This window comes from Callorhinus ursinus, unplaced genomic scaffold, assembly GCF_003265705.2.
Source record: "Callorhinus ursinus isolate GAN/ISIS: 27379988/994484 unplaced genomic scaffold, GSC_fseal_2.0 scaffold14, whole genome shotgun sequence".
In the NCBI taxonomy this organism is placed as follows: Eukaryota; Metazoa; Chordata; class Mammalia; order Carnivora; family Otariidae; genus Callorhinus; species Callorhinus ursinus.
The window spans coordinates 40,201,014-40,220,259 of NW_027397076.1; the positions used below are offsets into that span (position 1 = coordinate 40,201,014).

Below are 19,246 nucleotides of genomic sequence, written 5' to 3' on the forward strand. Positions count from 1 at the left end.
TTCTTTCTTTCTTTCTTTCCCTTCCTTCCTTCCTTCCTTCCTTCCTTCCTCCTTCCTTCCTTCTTCTTTCTTTCTCTTTTATAAAACAATTGTCCACATGTCTCTCACATTTCTGCATGTCTTGTGAGCAAAGGCATTGGCCATCTTTGTTCTGGGCTTTATTTCAAGCAAACAGACTTGGAAGATGGAGATAGAGTCTTCTCCTGGAACAAAAGCAGGGTTGCTCACTGTCCAGTATCAGAAAGACAATGATTTAACTTGGGGCAAAGAGTTCAGGCAGACTTACCACCCATTATAAAAGCTTTCTATGCTTGACGAAAACACGCTGCATGTGCAGCATCCACTTGCAACCCCTACCCCCATACATGCACATATATTTTGATTATGCTAGTAGATTATAGGTTGTATGCATTTGTCAAACCTCATCAACATTTAAAATAAATGCATTTAATTGCATAGAAATTGTACCTGAATAAAACTGATTTGAAAAAATGTAGCATCCAGAACAGAAAAGAACTGAGCCTAGTGCATTAGTTGATAACTCATTAGCATGAAGTAGAACTGGGCTGTTCTCTACTTTGTTATATGCTCTACTGAGTTTCCATGAATTGTATTGATAAAGTATGCAAAAATCTTTATTGGGCAACCACAATGTGCAGAGTACTGTGCTATGAGTGATATAAACAGTAGATAGCAACAGTGTCTGCCTTTCAACATATCCTCAAATTACCAAAACAGAAACAGTACGAGTAGGTCATATGGAAATAGAATAGACAATAGGCACTGTACTTTTCTGTCTCACCTATGAAGTTACAAGCTCTGAATTATCAGCAGCAGGTTATTGGGAAATACAAATTACTTTTAAAAAATATTTTATTTTTAAGTAACCTCTACACCCATCATAGGGCTCGAAATCACAATCCTGAGATGAAGAGTTGCAATGCTCTACCAACTGAGCCAGCCAGGTGCCCCAATACAAACTACTTTTTAAGAGATTGATTATAATAGTTCAACCAAAGAAAAATACTTGCATGTAAATAGTTTGAAATTAGAGCAAGTAACAGAAAATGTAAGCTTGTAGGATGGTCTGGTTTATAAGGTTTTTGAGCCATGATCCCTTTCAGGGAAAAAAATATCTGAGATTCTGTTACTGTGAATACTTTTAACTACATTCAACCAACATTATTCATATGATGCAGGCTTTGGGTCCATAAGTAATAGCTGACATTGCTTCTTGTAACCGAAACACATATTACATATGTTTTACTACGTTTTGTGCAATCACTCGTGTGCTGGAAAATAGACATTGTCACTGGAGCAAAGGAAACTTGCTGTGGATGTCGGAGGAGGAGCAATTCTCATCAGAATTCCCCACAGGAAGAAAATGAAGGGTAAAATCTGCAGGATTTCTTCTGCTGATATTGCCTTCTTAGGAAGAAATGTTGATAACCATCTAGTTTGCATTAGGATATATAGGAATCTTGAGATGATGAAAATTTTTACAATTAAATTTTATTTTGTTTCTTGAGGAGCAGATTTGTAAACTTATAATTCTCCTTTTGGTGGCAGTGAGGTGACTTGAATGAGGAACAAAATCGGTGATTTTTCTGAGGAAGAAATGAGAAATACTTCATAGAAGTTTTAACAAATTGAGATATAAATGACACATAACATTGTATTGGTTTTAGGTGTACAACATAATGGTTTGATATATGTATATATTGCAAAATGATTACCTGAATAAGTTAACATCCATCACCATGTGTAGTTATACATTCTTTTCCTGTGATGAGAATTTTTAGATCTACTCTCTTGGCAACTTCGTTATAACACAGTATTGTTAACTATAGTCACCATGCTGCACATTACAACTCTAGGCCTTATTTATCTGGAACTTTGTATCTTTTGACCACCTTCACCCATATTCCCCACCTCCTCCCCCCATCTCTGGCAACCACTAATCTGTTCTCTATATCAATGAGCTGCTGCTTCTTCTTTTTTCTTAGATTCCACATATAAGTGAGATCATACAGTATTTGTCTTTTTCTGTCTGGCTGATTTCACTTAGTGTAATGCCTTCAAGGCCCATCTATGTTGTTGCAAATGGCAGGATGTCCTTCTTTTGTATGGGAGAATAATATTCCACCATATTATTGTGCACTGTTGGTGGGACTATAAGTTGGAATATAGCCATTATAGAAAATAGTATAGAGGTTCATTGAACTACCATATGATCTAGAAATTTCACTTCTGGTATTTATCCAAAGGTAACAAAATCAGTAACTTAAAGAGATATCTGCACCCCCACGTTCATGGTAGCATTACTGACATTAGCCAAGACATGGAAACAAACTAAGCATCCATCAACAGATGATCGGATAAAGAAAAAAAGTATATATATATATATATATATATATATATACACATACATATATACATACACACACAGAGACACAAAAATTCACTTTATTCTGATTGTCATGCATAGTCACACACTGTCAAACACACATCATGCCTTATCCAGAATAATGACCTTGTAATAATAGTTTGCATATGACCAAGCTACTTTCCACATTTTTTGATAAAAGACATTGGACAGGAGAGTATAAATACATTTATTGCTTGGCAGTGATTATAGGATTTAACAAATAAGTGTTATCTTTCAGGGATTTGAAGTGGACATTTGTGAATAAAGAGATTCTTTTTCCCCTTGGTCTTGGAATGCTGTAAGTAGTAGTTACTCTAGCTGAAAAGTAGGTACTCTAGCTGAAAAGCTGAAAATATGTGTGATTGTGGTTGACAGAATTATGACTCCTAAGAAGATTCATAGTCCCTAATGCCTGGAACTATGAATATATTACCTTACATGGTAAGAGGGAACTTTGCAGATATAATTAAGGTTACTAATCATTTGATGTTAAAAAAGGGAGATTCTTGATTTTCTAGGTAGACCCAACGTAAGTACATGAGCCCTTAATCCAGAGGAAGGCAGAAGAGGAAGTCAGAGATGCAAGAGAAGTCAGATTGATTTGAACTCTAGAAGGATTTGGAGCACTGTTGCTGGCTTTGAAGGAGGGAGCACAAATCAAAGACAGTTGGCACCCTCTAGAAGCTGAGAATGACATCTGGCTGGCAGCCAGTAAGGAGATGTGGACAATTGTGTCAGCAACCTGAAGGAGCTTGGACATGGATTCTCCTTCACAGTCTCCAGAAGAGTCCAGGCCAGCCAGCATCTTGATGAGACTTTAACTTAAGGATTCATCTGAGCCCCCCTGGAATTCTGACCTCCTAACTGTGAGATAATAAAAGGGTGTTGTTTTAACTCACTAAATTTGTGGTAATTTGTTACAGCAGCAGTAAGGAACAAATACACTGGCCATGTGTGGAGGTTGGAAAGATGGCCACTGGAGAAGTCATGACTAAGCTGCCTCATAAGAATGAGCTGGGTCTGGGACGCCTGGGTGGCTCAGTCGGTTAAGGCGTCTGCCTTCGGCTCAGGTCATGATCCCAGGGTTCTGGGATCGAGTCCCACATCGGGCTCCTTGCTGAGCAAGGAGCCTGCTTCTCCCTCTGCCTACCTCTGTCTCTCTCTCTCTGATAAATAAATAAAATCTTAAAAAAAAAAAAAAGAATGAGCTGGGTTTAAGAGAAGAGAGAGTTGAAGTACTCGGGGTTTTCTTTTGGCAGCGTGTCAGTCAGAAGATGGAGACAGTTTTGAGGGTTATAGCTCTGTGTAGTTACTCAAATTGCTTGCCACTTTGGCTCCTTGGACTCATGCTTAAACCTTAGTTTTCAGGGGTGCCTGGGTGGCTCAGTCGGTTAAGCAACTGCTTTTGGCTCAGGTCATGATCTTGGGGTCCTGGTATCAAGCCCCGTGTTGGGCTCCCTGCTCAGAGGTGTGCCCCTGCTTCTCCCTCTGCCCTTCCCCTTACTTGTGCTCTCTCTCTCTCAAATAATAAGTAAAATCTTAAAAAAAATTAAATCTTAATTTTCAATAAAGAAGTAGTTAAAAAAATGAGCTATTTCACAAAAATTTGCACAAGACCCTGAAGCTATCCATGCTACTTTTTTGTTTTGTTTTTTATTTTTATTTTTTAAAGATTTATTTATTTATCTTAGAGAGAGCAGGGGAGAGGGGCAGAAGGAGAGGGAGAAAGAGTCTTAAGCAGACACTGTGCTGAGCTCAGAACCTGACCCTCATGGGGCTTGATCTCATGACCCGGAGATCATGACCTGAGCCAAAACCAAGTCTGACCCATTGCGCCACCCAGGCACCCCTATTTTGTTTTGTTTTTATAGCACATGTATCAGCCTTTATTTAGCAAAACTGAGTGAAAAGTTACTTTCCTTACAGGAAGGTTTCTACCGACACATGCTGACACTCACAGTGTGCAGAGCGGCCCGGGCAATGAAAAAGCCAGAGAAGACTCAATGGAGAAACATGTTTCTAGACTTCCCATCAAATCCATGGTGATCACAGTAGCTTTAGAATTATAGTATTTAGGGCGCCTGGGTGGCTCAGTTGGTTAGGCGACTGCCTTCGGCTCAGGTCATGATCCTGGAGTCCCGCGATTGAGTCCCGCATCGGGCTCCCTGCTAGGCAGGGAGTCTGCTTCTCCCTCTGACCCTCTTCCCTCTCGTGCTCTCTATCTCTCATTCTCTCTCTCAAATAAATGGATAAAATCGTAAAAAAAAAATAAAAAATAAAAGAAACATTTAAAAAAAGAATTACAGTATTTATATGTTGCTGACCTCTTTTTTTTTTTAAAGATTTATTTATTTTAGAGAGAGAGAGCATGGGGGGAAGGGCAAAGAGAGATGGAGAGAGAGAATCCAAGCAGACTCCCCGCTGAACATGGAGTCTGATGGGGGGCTGGATCTCATGACCCTGAGATCATGACCTGAGCCACAATCAAGTCGGACACTTAACAGACTGAGCCTCCCAGGCGCCCTATGTTGCTGACTTTTACTTAAGTTATATAATTTTCTCAGATAAACTAAAATTACTGAACAAGGTGGTATCAAAATCTATATCTCCAAACCTTAAAATATATGACCTGAGTGTAGATTGGGGTTCATGCCCTAATTCACATTAAAAGGTATTGGAATCCAGCATTACTTAAAAATTTTAAATATTGAAGCAATTACATATTTTGGTCTAAAGGAGCTTCTTTTGATTCAAAATCTTGTACTCCCCAAGGGTAATATAACTTAGCTGAATGCTACTTATATGTTGAACTTGGGGCTATAGAAATTTCTTTTACCAGAGTAAGAGGCATTAAATAGATATCAAAAAGCCCCACAAAGTCCCGAGAGAAAGCTCTTCAAGTTACATTATGACTTCTATGAAAATCTGGAAATGATTCATGAAATCTTGGCTGGGTTGTGAGTTTATGTATGTAAACTTTCCTAAGACTTATTGTGTTGTTGTAGGTTGCTTCTGCCAAAAGTTGCAAAATAAAAATTGTTTATTTGGACTAAGGAGCTTTCTAAAAATGTAGTTTCAAGTAGGAGATTTGGGATTACCGGGGTGATTCCAGGGAAGAGGGTAACAGGGTAGAGATGCATAAGAAAAATGGGGACATGAAGAAAGCATGGGGTATCTGAGAAGCAGGGAGCAAGCACCCTGACTGCATTGCAAAGCGTGTGTTGAAAGAAATGGGTGCGTGCTCGCGTGCGTCCCCGTTGAGTCCGGTTGTGGTTCGGTCGTCCCAGGCGCGGAATTGCTGCCGAAAGGGCCGAGGTTCCTTGTCTTAAGTCTTTAAAAAATACAACATAAAAATGGTTCGAAAAGAGCTCTGGTCATCCTGGCCAAAGGAGCAGAGGAGATGGAGACAGTCATCCCCGTAGATGTCATGAGGCGAGCTGGAATTAAAGTCACCATTGCGGGTCTGGCTGGGAAAGACCCAGTACAGTGTAGCCGAGACGTCGTCATTTGTCCTGATGCCAGTCTGGAAGATGCAAAAAAAGAGGGACCTTATGACGTAGTGGTTCTGCCGGGAGGCAATCTGGGTGCGCAGGATTTATCTGAGTCTGCTGCTGTGAAGGAGATACTGAAAGAACAAGAAAAAAGGAAGAGCCTCATAGCTGCCATCTGTGCAGGTCCTACGGCTCTTTTGGCTCATGAAATAGGTTTTGGAAGCAAAGTTACAACACACCCACTTGCTAAAGACAAAATAATGAATGGAAGTCATTACAGCTACTCCGAGAACCGTGTGGAGAGAGACGGCCTGATCCTCACGAGCCGCGGGCCTGGAACCGGCTTTGAGTTCGCTCTCGCGATCGTCGAGGCACTGAACGCCAAGGACGTGACTGACCAAGTGAAGGCCCCGCTCGTTCTTAAAGATTAGAGCAGACATCTTTGATCAGAAGTAGAGAAACAGGCCGTTTGTAATCATTCTCACCACGTTCGCTTAAAGCAAAACGTGCGGTTCCCGTGCAGAGTTTCCCCGCCTGTGCCCGGGTCCCTACGGTCCTGAACCTTGATGGCAGAGCAAATGGCATTTAGCAAACTACCAATTGTTACTTTGCTTATCACTGGTTTCCCCTTGTTGGTATGTGTGCAACCAAATTCATGATCAGCCTCACTTGCATCTGTTAACTGTTGATAGAGCTACTGAGATAGACTAGCAGTGAACACATTTGACACAGCAAGGAGGAAAAGCGAAAAGGCAAAGATTTAAGAAGCTTGTGATTTTCTCTCATTTGAATAATGTGCTGTTAAAAATACCAGTGAAGGGGCTCCTGGGTGGCTCAGTGGGTTAAGCACCTGCCTTCGGCCCAGGTCATGATCCCGGGGTCCTGGGATTGAGCCCAGCATCGGGCTCCCTGCTCAGCGGGAAGCCTGCTTCTCCCTCTCCCACTCCCCCTGCTTGTGTTCCCTCTCTCGCTATGTCTCTGTCTGTCAAATAAATAAATAAAATCTTTAAAAAAAATAAAAAAAAGAGAAAGAAATGAAAGCCATTACTGGGGCCAGTTAGATTGTTAGTTAGGGTTCAGTGCAGGAAACAGAAATCACCTTAGATAATCAAAGCAGTAAGGAATTTAATACAGGGAATTAAGTACTTCCAAAATTTTTATTTTTTTTTTTATTTTTTTTAAAGATTTTATTTATTTATTTGAGAGAGAGAGAGAATGAGAGAGAGAGAGCACGAGAGGGGAGAGGGTCAGAGGGAGAAGCAGACTCCCCGCTGAGCAGGGAGCCCGATGCGGGACTGGATCCCGGGACTCCAGGATCATGACCTGAGCCGAAGGCAGTCGCCCAACCAACTGAGCCACCCAGGCGCCCAGTACTTCCAAAATTTTTAGAAGAGACAAAGAAAAGATAGTAGGCTGGGTCTCCAAGAACGTCTTTAGAATAACAGAGAACTGACATACACGGGAGCTACCACCATGAGGCCAAATAAAGGCGGTGCCAAAGTCAAGATTGTCACCTCTAATGCTGTGTTTTTGCCTCTGGACACCTAGGAAACCAAAAAAATTGATACACATAGCTACGCATACCTTCTACCTTTAGGGATCCAGCTCAAGATGTTGCTGCCTCTGCCAAATTGCCTTCAAATAGCCAGGAATCCAAAACAGTCATTTCCAAGGTAGTATTTGCTAGCAGACTGACAAGAACTGACTGGATGATGACCTCTGATTGGTTTCTGTCCTTCAAATCTTGCCCATTGGCATAGCTTGCACACAAAGCCTTAGGTCTAAGGGAGTGAGAGTAATAATTTCAGCTTTCTGGCTTCTCCAACTGCAAGACAAGTGGGTAAGACTTCCACACATTTCTCAACCTCGTGGAAGGCTGGGACCCCAAAACTAAGGAATTTAATTCAATCTTAGAAAGAAAAATAGCTCACATGTATTGAACGCTTACCATATTTCATGAATACTTCAAACCACTTTCATGTGTGGTATTTTGTTCAATTTTCTCAGTAACCCTACGAGAAATTATCCCCCGTTTACACAGGCGGAAACTGAGGCACAGAGGGGTTAAGTTACTTGACAAGGGCCACAGAACCAGTAGCTGGAATTCATGAGCGATGCGCTTTGATACCATGTTATATTGCTTCTTGAAGACAGGATCAACGTAGGCTACCTGGAGGTGTTAACGTCTCAGTTACGTATTGAGCATGAATAGTAGTTTTCCAGGTGAGAGAGTTAGGGAAAAGCTTTTTAGGGAAAGCTTTGGAGATATGATGGAGCATGACTCGTTCAGTAAATGGCTGGTGGTTTTGTTCAGCGGCTCTGTACGGCATGGGCTAAAGTAGCAAAAGATGACATGACAAAGGCAAGTGTCGAAGAGATCCTAATTGGCCTCTGAATTCTGCCAAGACATTTGAATTTTCAACTGATTGGATTTTCATTTTTGAAAGATTAATGTAATTACATCACGGAATATGAGTTAGATGGGGGCAACACAGTAGTTGTTAAGGAATTGATATTGTCTGGATGAGAAATGAAGAGAGGGCTGGAAGAGCAAGAGGATACAAAGAAAACGTAGGTAGTAGGATCACAGCTACATAGCGGCCAATGGGAGGTAGAGGAAAGAGTGTGGGATTATACCCAGATTTCTGGTGCCTATACCATTCGTTCAGTCATGGAGAGGAGGGGGAAGGTGGGTTCCATTTTGGACATACTGAAATTGAAGTACCTGTGGAAGATGAATGGACATGGTTGGTAGACCCCTGACTCCAACCACTGAAAGTGAAGAGTAGAACCAGAAACATTCTGACTCTAAATGCCTCTGCTCTGGATAGCCCAAGGAGGAAAACAAAACTCCAAGGAATCTGTGGCTTAAGGAGAGGTTATTGGGTTATTGTGGTTAGGCCTCACTCAGACACCTTTTCTCATTGTGGACAAAGAGAGGTATTCATCATTCCTCTGGAGAGCTATGAAGACAAAATACAGTCATTATTGTTTAGTTGATGAGGGATGTGTGCTTTACATTCTTGGGGAAACTTTCTCTTTACACTTTTGCTTGACTGAGAGCTAACCTCTAGTAATGGACTTGTGGCAACCATCCTAAGACTGTCACTCATAGGGTTTTCTTAAAAGAAGGGAATTTCTCCCCACCCACCTCCATTGCCATAAAATAGGATTAGGATGGTAAGTACCTAGTGTTTTGTTGACCACTGTAAGAACTAGAAAGACTTTGCATTTAACTTCTGGTAATAGAGAACTGATTATAGTGGTGTAAACACATGACTATTTCTTCTTTCATATAAAAAAGTCCAGAAATTGATATTCTAGTGCTGGTGAGGCAGCTTCCTGAAGCCTTCAAGGACCTTACTTTCTTTGGCCATTTTCAAACCCACATTAGCACATGGCTTTCTTCTATAAAATAGATTTATGGTCCAGATAGCCCTTGGATCTCTAGCCATTATATCCACATATCCAGGAAGCAGGAAAAAGAAACAGTAAAGGGGCCAAAAAGGGCCTATATAATAACCTCTGTTTACATGTCACTGGCCAAATTGGGTCACACACACAAACCAACCAGCTACAAAGAAGGCTAGGAAATGTAGTCTTTTAGTCAAGCCCATTACTATTCTGAATAAAACCAGAAAAAAGTGAGAATGCATATTGGGTAGATAACCAGCAGTCTCTGACACAGACTGATCCCAAGGATCAATGGTCCTTGCAGCTAGGTATTGATGAATCAGAGATTGAGAAAGACTAACAAAACAAGAAATGTGAATTTTGAACAAAAAATAAACAATAACTTTCTTATATTTGATAATTCCTTTGTAACTAAAAATTAGGTTATTAACCCAAGGGTCTCTGGACCCATGTCCACAAATGGGCTTTATGGGTTTTTTGAAACTCTTGGAAGTTTTTGGAAATTTCTGTCTATAGCAGGTAATTTTCTAGGGAAAGAGTTCTTAAGGTTTCTCAGATTCTCAAAACCATCAGTCCGTGCTGAAAGGGTAGAACAGCTGTCCTGGAATATAAAATCCAAGCAACTGGAAAATTCCTTCATACTTGGATCCAAAAATATTTTCTCCTGTCCCATCTTCTCATGTCAATGATTCAGCACACAGAAAATAATGCATTTCGATTATGGAATATACATTCAGTTCTCTCTCAGTCTAAAATTCCCTCTGCCAATTTTCCATTTAGTGAATGCCTACTTAAGCCCTAGAAAACAGTCAAAATATCATCTCTCCTGGAAAACCTTCCTTAACTCCATACAAAGAATTGTCTTCTCTTCTGGGGTTTTATAGTAGTGATAATGCCTAAGATAACATTAAGGATAAGGCTGCCACCACTTAGAAAGCTGGATGGAGAAGGTATGGGATTAAATATGGAACAGATGTAAATCAAATGAGGTAATGATGCAGAATATGGTTTATCATTGGGGGCGTGGGACTCTGGCTACTAAGAGAAATGGGAATGAGTATGGCTTACACGGCTGAAAACTGCCAGTCTGACAAATTTTTAATGCCATTTGGACATTCTCTTCCTTTTTTAAAGATTTTATTTATTTGAGAGAGAGAGAGTGCATGAGCTGGAGGGAAAGGGAGAGAGAATGTGAAGCAGACTCTGCACTGAGCACAGAGCCCAATGTGGGGGCTTGATCCCACAGCCTCGAGATCATGACCTGATCCTAAAACAAGAGTCGGCCACCCAACAAACTGAGTCACCCAGGCACTCCCATTGGAGCCCGATTTGGGACTCGATCCCAGGACCCTGGGATCCTGACTTGAGCTGAAGGCAGCCACTTAAATGACTGAGCCACCCAGGCACCCCTATACAGGGCATTCTTGATCCAATCCATTCTACGAAGACCTTATATTTGAAATAATGAAAATAATATTCTCTTTTATGCATAAGCATGGTTCAAACCTATTTAATAAAACTGTAATTACGTTCAAGATTCTCTTCTAAACACCACAAGAGAGACAAAGATCATAAAATATATAAAAATACTTTTTAAAGACAGAGTGTGATGGAGAACTTTGAACAAGTATGTAACTATAATACCAGAGATAATGTAATGAACATTAGGCGAAAGTCCAAATAAAGTAAAGTGGGATTGCAACAGGAAAAGACTTCATATTTCAGAGTAGGGATCATGAAATTTTTATGAAGGAAGTAATAAGTGAGATAGACTTTCAAGAATTAGCCAGATTTCCAGGGGTATAATGTTGTAGAAGATGATCCAGAGTAAGCATGAGTAGAAAGAGAAAATGTTTTTTTAAATTTTTTATTTTTATGTTAATCATCATACATTACATCATTAGTTTTTGATGTAGTGTTCCATGATTCATTGTTTGCATATAACACCCAGTGCTCCATGCAGAACGTGCCCTCTTTAATACCCATCACCAGGCTAACCCATCCCCCAAACCCCTCCCCTCTAGAACCCTCAGTTTGTTTCTCAGAGTCCATCGTCTCTCATGGTTCGTCTCCCCCTCCGATTCCCCTCCTTGAAAACGGTTTTTTTTTTTTTAAAGATTTTATTTATTTATCTGAGAGAGAGAGTGAGAGAGAGAGAGCACATTAGAGGGGGGAGGGTCAGAGGGAGAAGCAGACTCCCTGCTGAGTAGGGAGCCCGATGCGGGACTCGATCCAGGGACTCCAGGATCGTGACCTGAGCCGAAGGCAGTCGCTTAACCAACTGAGCCACCCAGGCGCCCTGAAAATGGGTTTTTAAAACCAACCATGATCATCCAGCTTGGTTGAACTACAGAGAATGGGTGAAAGAAGAGTGAAGTCAAGTCTTGAAAACTTGACCAAGTCATATTTTGGAGGAACTTGAATAATAAGACTGAAGAGTTTGTGCCTAACCTGAGAAGTTACAATTTAAAAAAAAAAAGTAGCTGGCATTTGTCTTTCATTTTGGCTGCCTAGTACTTGGACCCTTTTCTCTTGGGGAATTCTCTTCCTTATGGGTCTTAGGAAAGGGCAAAGACTTAGAGCTCATATAAATGTTAAATATTTGCTTTTCCAGTCTCTCTTAAAGCGCAGGTGGTTACGTGACCCAGCCTCTACTGCTCAACATCAGACCTTGTCTTAGAAACTAGTGCCATAGAAAAGAAGGGTCAGGAGCTCACTTTCATCTGGCAGGAGCAGTAGTAAGGCTGCAAGAAATGGTGTTGGTAGTGGGCAGAGTGCAAATGAGCTCCTGGTGCAGAAGCTGGAGTGGTGTGAAGGCAGCAGCTTGGGGTCGGGGTGGCGGCGCTGTTTCCTTCTCAGACAGTGCTGTGGAGGCTGTGCATTGCTGTTGGCAGCTTTGCTTCAAGTCCTCTCAAAGTTTCAGTCATCTCACCAAAATTCTTTACAAACGTTTCATTACGGAAAATTTCAAACACACAAAAATAGAGATCAGATTCAGGTGTGATTTTTGGCAAGAATATTTTATAGGTGGTACTTCCAATCACAACAAATCAGGAGGCATAAAATGATCAATTGTTTCTCTTTTTTTTTGTTGTTAAGATCAATCATGTGGGTTCAGGAGTTATCAACCTGGTCCATCCAGAGCAGGGTTCCCATCGGTCTTTTTCCTGGTAGCATTGTTAGCATTAGATGTCGGCGTGGCATGAATAGGAAACGAAGGTCATCCAAGGATGGATTTACGGGAACAACTTAGATCTGCTCATTACATTTTTTTTTCTGAGCCAATTCCCTTTATCTCTTTGGCTTCAGAAGTCGTGGCCCTTCCTTTGTTGTAAATGACTCCTCCTTCAAATGTCAGAGTGAGCAAGCTGCCCTAGAAATTTGTAGTTAATGGGTCGCCTGGGTGGCTCAGTAGGTTAAGCATCAGACTCTTGGGTTTCGGCTCAGGTCATGATCTCAGGGTTGTGAGATCAAGCCCTTGGGATTGACGCTGAGTCTCCTTGAAATTCTTTCTTTTCTTTTTTTTTTTAATATTTTATTTATTTATTTGAGAGAGAGAGAGAGAGAGAGAGAACAAGCAAGGGGGAGAGGTATAAGCAGAGGGAGAAGCAGGCTCCCCACTGAGAGGGAGCCAGATGCAGGGCTGGATCTCAGGACCCTGGGATCATGACCTGAGCCGAAGGCAGATGCTTAACCAACTGAGCCACCCAGGCGCCCCTCTGCTTGAGATTCTTTCCCCCTCCTTCTTCCTCCCTCTCTACTCCTCCTCCTGCTCGTGGGTGAGCTATTTCTTTCTCTCAAATAAATAAGTGAAATCCTAAAAAAAAAAAAAAAAGAAATTTGTAGTTAACAATACTGTATTATATACTTTAAGTTGCTATAATTAAAAATCTGTTTTTTGTCTCTTTTTTTCTTTGTTCATTTTTGTTGTTCCTCTTGTTGATGTGATATATCATGTTGATTGATTTGCAAATATTGAACCACCCTTGTGTCCCAGGAATAAATCCCACTTGATTGTGGTGAATGACTTTTTTTTTAAGTTTTTATTTAAATTCCAGTTAGTTCACATACAGTGTAATATTAGTTTTAGGTTTACAATATAGTGATTCAACATTTCCATACAAGGCTTGGTGCTCATCACAACAAGTGCACTCCCTTTTTTTTTTAAAGTTTTTTTTTTTAATTTTTAAAGGATTTTATTTATTTATTTGACAGAGAGAGAGACAATGAGAAAGGGAACACAAGCTGGGGGAGTGGGAGAGGGAGAAGCAGGCTTCCCGCGGAGCAGGGAGCCCGATGCGGGGCTCGATCCCGGGACCCTGGGATCATGACCTGAGCCGAAGGCAGAAGGCAGACGCTTAACGACTGAGCCACCCAGACGCCCCAACAAGTGCACTCCTTAATCCTCATCACCTATTTACCCATTCCCCCACCTTCCTCCCCTCTGATAACCATCTGTTTGTTCTCTATAGTTAAGACTTTATTTTTTGGTTTGCTTCTCTCTCTTTTTTTCCCCTTTGCTCATTTGTTTTGTTTCTTAAATTCTACATATGAGTGAAATCATATGATATTTGTCTTTGACTGACTTATTTCACTTAGCATAATACTCTTTAGCTTCATCCATATCATCGCAAAGGCAAGATTTCATTCTTTTTTATGGCTGAGTAATATTCTATTGTGTATGTATATGTGTGTGTGTGTATATATATATATTTATACCACATCTTTATCCATTCATCAGCTGATGGACACTTGGGCTGTTTCCATAATTTGGCTATTGTAGATAAGTGAATGACTTTTAAAATATATTGTTGGATTCAGTTTGCTAATATTTTGTTGAGGGTTTTTGCATCTATGTTTATCAGAGATATTGCCCTGTAGTTCTCTTCTTTTTGTAGTGTCTTTATCTGGTTTTCATATCAGGGTAATGCTGCCCTCATAGAATGAATTAGGAAGGTTTGCTGCCTCTTCTATTTTTTGGAATAGTTTGAGAAGAATAGGTATTAACTCTTCTTTCAATGTTTGGTAGAATTTAGTTTAGTTTGCTGGGAGTTTTTTGATTATGGATTCAATTTCATTGCTGATAATTGGTCTGCTCAAATTTTCTATTTATTTCTGTGTCAGTTTTAGGAGGTTAAATGTTTCTAGGAGTTTGTCCATTTCTTCTAGATTGTGCAATCTGTTGGCATATAATTTTTCATAATATGAAATAGGTCTTTTGGATTACTACACCAGATTTTATAGAAGAAATAACATAGTATAAGGACATACCCTTGTTGATTAGCTGCTCTGGGAGTACCAAAATACATGTAAGAAATTGCAAATTTGTTTACTCTATGTCTTGTGTCCTATATCAAGGAGAGATGGATAAAAATCTGTTCTTCTGGGGTTTTGTATGATCCCAGTTTTTTGAATGATAATCAACTTTAAAATACAAATATTTTCCTCATTAGTACAGTAATGCATGCTCATTAAATAAAGCTATCAGAACTTAAAAATTCTAAAAAGCAAAAAGAAGAAATAAGATTATTCATAACTGTATGACCTGGAGACAATAACTTTTTAATATTTTTGGTGAATTTCTGGTTCATTTTTCTAAGTACATTTTCCCCCTATAGCTGAGACACTTCTGCATGTAACACACTTGGAACAGTGCTTGATATGTAATAGATGTTCAGTAATGGTTAATGACTGTTATTGCCATATACTATTTTAAATCATCTCTCAACTTTATTTGATAAAAAAATATTTTCTCAAGTTATATATAATGCCTTATGAATGTATTTTAAGCTATAGCTATCCATTCTGTGAATGTGATGTAATTTATTTAACCATTCCTTATTTTTTGATATTTAAATGATCTCCAAATTTTATTTTGTTATAAATAACATCATAGTGGCCTATATGTATAATCAAGCTTCTTAACCTAGAATCCTTGTAATGTTTAGCAACTAGGCTCTTATCCTATGTATAGGGCCCTCTGTCCTTAGGGCAATACTTTTCTTAAGAGAAAAATCACTTATTTTGGTAGTTCAACCTTCTGGGCTGCAATCCAGTTGTAGGAATGCCTCAGTAAAATTTTCTGAGCAGCCAAAGATGATACCATTCAATCTAAGCACCAAAGCTACTATATTCAGCTTCTGAGAGAGTGCACAGGTGCTTCCTCAGAGTCTATTCATTTTCCATTTGTGTGCAATTCAACCACTTTTCCAACAAATTTCCTAACTCTTAACAAGTAAGAAGTGGGAAATTAGGAGGCAATTTAAGGAAAGCTACCAGATGGAGGCAGACTGAGAACATCAAGTAGCTGTGATGAGTCGACAGTGCCAAAGGGGAAGGAAAGATTGTAAATTCCGATAAAAGAACACAGAAGCACAGGACCATATCATGTAAAATTAATGTAAAGAAATGTTCTTTCCTTGATCATGGTGTGTTAGTGAGTCATTAGAATCAATAAATATTAGTTGATTTACTTAAATATTTGTGTCAACAGTAAGGTCAGGAATTCTATTTAAAGTTTTCTGAATCTCAAGAGTAAAGTGTTATGTTAATTTAATAACCCATTTTAAACAATGGCTTCTAGTTCTTCATAGTAGAAAAACAAAGCATTTATTAGCCTTTAGTGATTTGCATGAACACACAATTCTAGAGGAAAAAATAATCATTATATTCTATCTGGCAACCCCATAGTGATGCTATGGTTTCCCAGGAGATCAGGGGAGAAGTTGGTTCCGGTTGTCATGAGCTTGCTATGAAATCCTGGGCAGGTCATCAAGGTCTTTTGACCATGGTCTTATTACAGTTTGAATAAGAGCATAACCCAAATGCTCTTACCAGCCTATGAGCACAAACAAGGCCACATAAATGCTCCAATTATGATGGCTCTTATCATCTCTTGCTCATCCAGGTTCCTAGTCTGCAACCCTGCAAAGTCTCTGTGGCCTATTATTTCTGATATCCCCAAGTGGTGAAGTGGGGAGACATCTCAGATGTTCTCTTCAACAAGTCTGTTCTAGTTTTCCATGATCTCTTCTTGCCAAAGTGCTTTAATACCATTTCTTTTGCCAGTGCCCTTCTCGAGAAGGATGATTTCCAGACCATCCATCGGTAATGTTGGGGTCCTCAGGGTACCCCAAACTGCACTTAAGCCCATGGTAGAGTGAGGATCAGGCATGGTCTTCCACAAGTGCTGTTCAACATTTTGTTAACACAACACCAAACCTGCTCTCCATACTCTCAGAGACTCATGAAGCCTTTCATTAAATTAGCTTCTTAAGAATCTACCCCCACAAAAGGATCAAATCCAGCTCTCCAGACCACTAACACTTGGCTGTTATGCCATCCTTCTTCACCATCTGTTGCTTACCTCTTCCTGGAACTTTCATTCTTCTTTCATACCCTCTCACACCCAAGACAAAAACCAAACTCTTATCTAGCAACCTGTGGACACACAGATGATTCAAAAAGAATTGATCATTGCAAACAGTCTCTGCTCAGTAAAGAGGTTATATATGTAGTCAACACTAATTTGTAAAGGAATGATTTCTATTAGTTATGTCGAGTTATTTCTGGGATATGTAAAAGAATAAAAGATTGGGGTGCCTGGGTGGCTCAGTTGGTTAAGCGACTGCCTTCGGCTCAGGTCATGATCCTGGAGTCCCGGGATCGAGTCCCACATCGGGCTCCCTGCTCAGCGGGGAGTCTGCTTCTCCCTCTGACCCTCTTCCCTCTCGTGCTCTCTATCTCTCGTTCTCTCTCTCTCTCAAATAAATAAATAAAATCTTTAAAAAAAATCTCTTTAAAAAAAAAAGAATAAAAGATTGCCATTATCTTTAAGTCCAATATGGGCCCCTCATGTCATATGTGTGTCATATGACATAGCACCCATCAATCCTATAACCTAAGTCATCCCAGACCTTTATAACATTCACCATCAATGATTAAAATAGCCACCCATGACGCCACCTCATTTCCCCAAGGCTGTCAGAAGAGGTGGTACAAACAAGAGATTTTTCACATAGCCCTATGTGAATATAGATGTAAATTTTTATCTAGTCACTGTGAAATAACAAATTTTGAAAGGTTCAGGTCTTTTTAATTCACTCTGTAGAGCAGCCCTCTTTCTATTTAGCCCCACCACCAGTCCAATTAAATTCTGATTTCTAGTCTAGGCTCTGCTGAACCCTGCTGCTAAAGCATTAGACCAAGGAATATTTAAGGTTCCATCTAGTTCTAAATTGCATGATAATATCGTCAAGGCATATAACATGGTGTTTTAGGTGGGACTGATAAACACAAATAAAATTAAAGAGAAAGAAAAGTAACAATGTTATCTATTAACTGAAGGAGCAAAGAGGAAGACATCAGGGAATAATTACTGGAATCATGGCTTCGGAGCTGGAATGTGGAGTGGGATTGGCTGGGAAGAGCTGGGGTAAGGCAATCCTCAGGAGAGAGAACCCCAGTAGTGTCTTTCAGGGAAGAACTTTTTCTGCTCTGATTCTGTTGGGCCTTTCCTCATTTCTTTTGGCCCCCTTTTTTGCAGTTTGCTTTCATCAATTACTTTACACTTAATGCTATCTTGTCACAAATGAATTAGTGTTTAAACAAAGCAATTTATTGCTTGACCACAGAGCCAAATACAACTGGGCCTAATTGATTAACATGGATATTTGGTCTTTGCTTAATATTTCAAAAATTAAATTTTCAATCGGATTTACTATTCTCAGAAATTTTTGTAAGAAATAATTTAGTGCCTTAAGCTCCTTGGAGTGTGAGGAAGCCCATTAAAATTGATTGAATGGTAATGTTTTCCCTAATGAGCCCTGTTTATATTCTTCTTCCATCATACTTGTTACTTATTAAATTAACTCTATTTCACTTGTCCCTTTCTGTTATGGAAAAACGGAGCTCACTTCCTGCTCTTTTGGAAGCAAAACATCTAAATTTGCTTATTGTAGCATAAGATTCACTCTAAAGTGAATTCCTTATCCTATAAGCCAAGATTTCTACTTCTATAATTACCAGAGATACTTTGTTAAACATCATTTTCACCTGTAGTAACCAAGTTTGGGTTAGAATATGTAGAACACTGAATGGAAAATTATATCAAGCTGACAAAACCCAGTCCCATTTCAATTTTGCATCAGATTTAGATTACTGCCTGTGCAGGTACATAAACCTTTGAATTATATAGTCTCTTCATTTTCACCATCATTCCTGTTTTGTTCGTGGGAGTGGTGGAGAGTTAATGCCTTTTCAAAAGACTTAGTTTATTCTTTTAATCTTTGTTATGTTTTTGAAAACATAATTACTTAACTAGGTTAATTTTGTGCCCTGGGATCAAGTGATATATATTTTGATATTATCAATTATTGCTTGGTGACGAGAACCAACTATTTTAGGTACATGAAATGAGTTTAAATAGAATTTTGAATATGAACTTTACTTATTATAACCAAGTTGGTGTCACTCTCTTTGTGGAGCCTTCCCTACTAACCTAGAAATTCAGTTACTCCTTTCTAATCCTGTACCTTGTATAGCCAATGTGGCACACAGCATACCGTATGGTAGTTGTTGTCTGTGTTCACCACTGAACTGTAAGCTTCTTGATGACAAGGAGCTGGGCCTCATTCATCCTCAGAGGCAGTCAGGTGAGGACTGAATAAGATACAAGCTGAGAAGGCAACCAGCTGGGTTCAAATCCAGATCCAACCACTGCTGTCTCTGTGGAATTAATCTTTCTCTACCTCAGTTTTCTCAGCTATAAAGTGGAGATGATAATAGCTTCTATGTCAGTGTAGGATTAAATGAATTCATACATGTAATTTGGATCAATTCAAGTTTTATGGACCTAAAGTTTTTTATTTTATTTTATTTTATTTTATTTTATTTTATTTTATTTTATTTTATT

The 19,246-nt window shown here is 39.6% G+C and overlaps 1 pseudogene; it reads left to right on the forward strand.

The window, feature by feature from the left end:
• The first annotated feature begins 5,683 nt into the window (after window positions 1-5,683).
• Window positions 5,684-6,896, forward strand: LOC112832554 (Parkinson disease protein 7 homolog pseudogene; annotated as a pseudogene).
• Window positions 6,897-19,246: the final 12,350 nt, after the last annotated feature.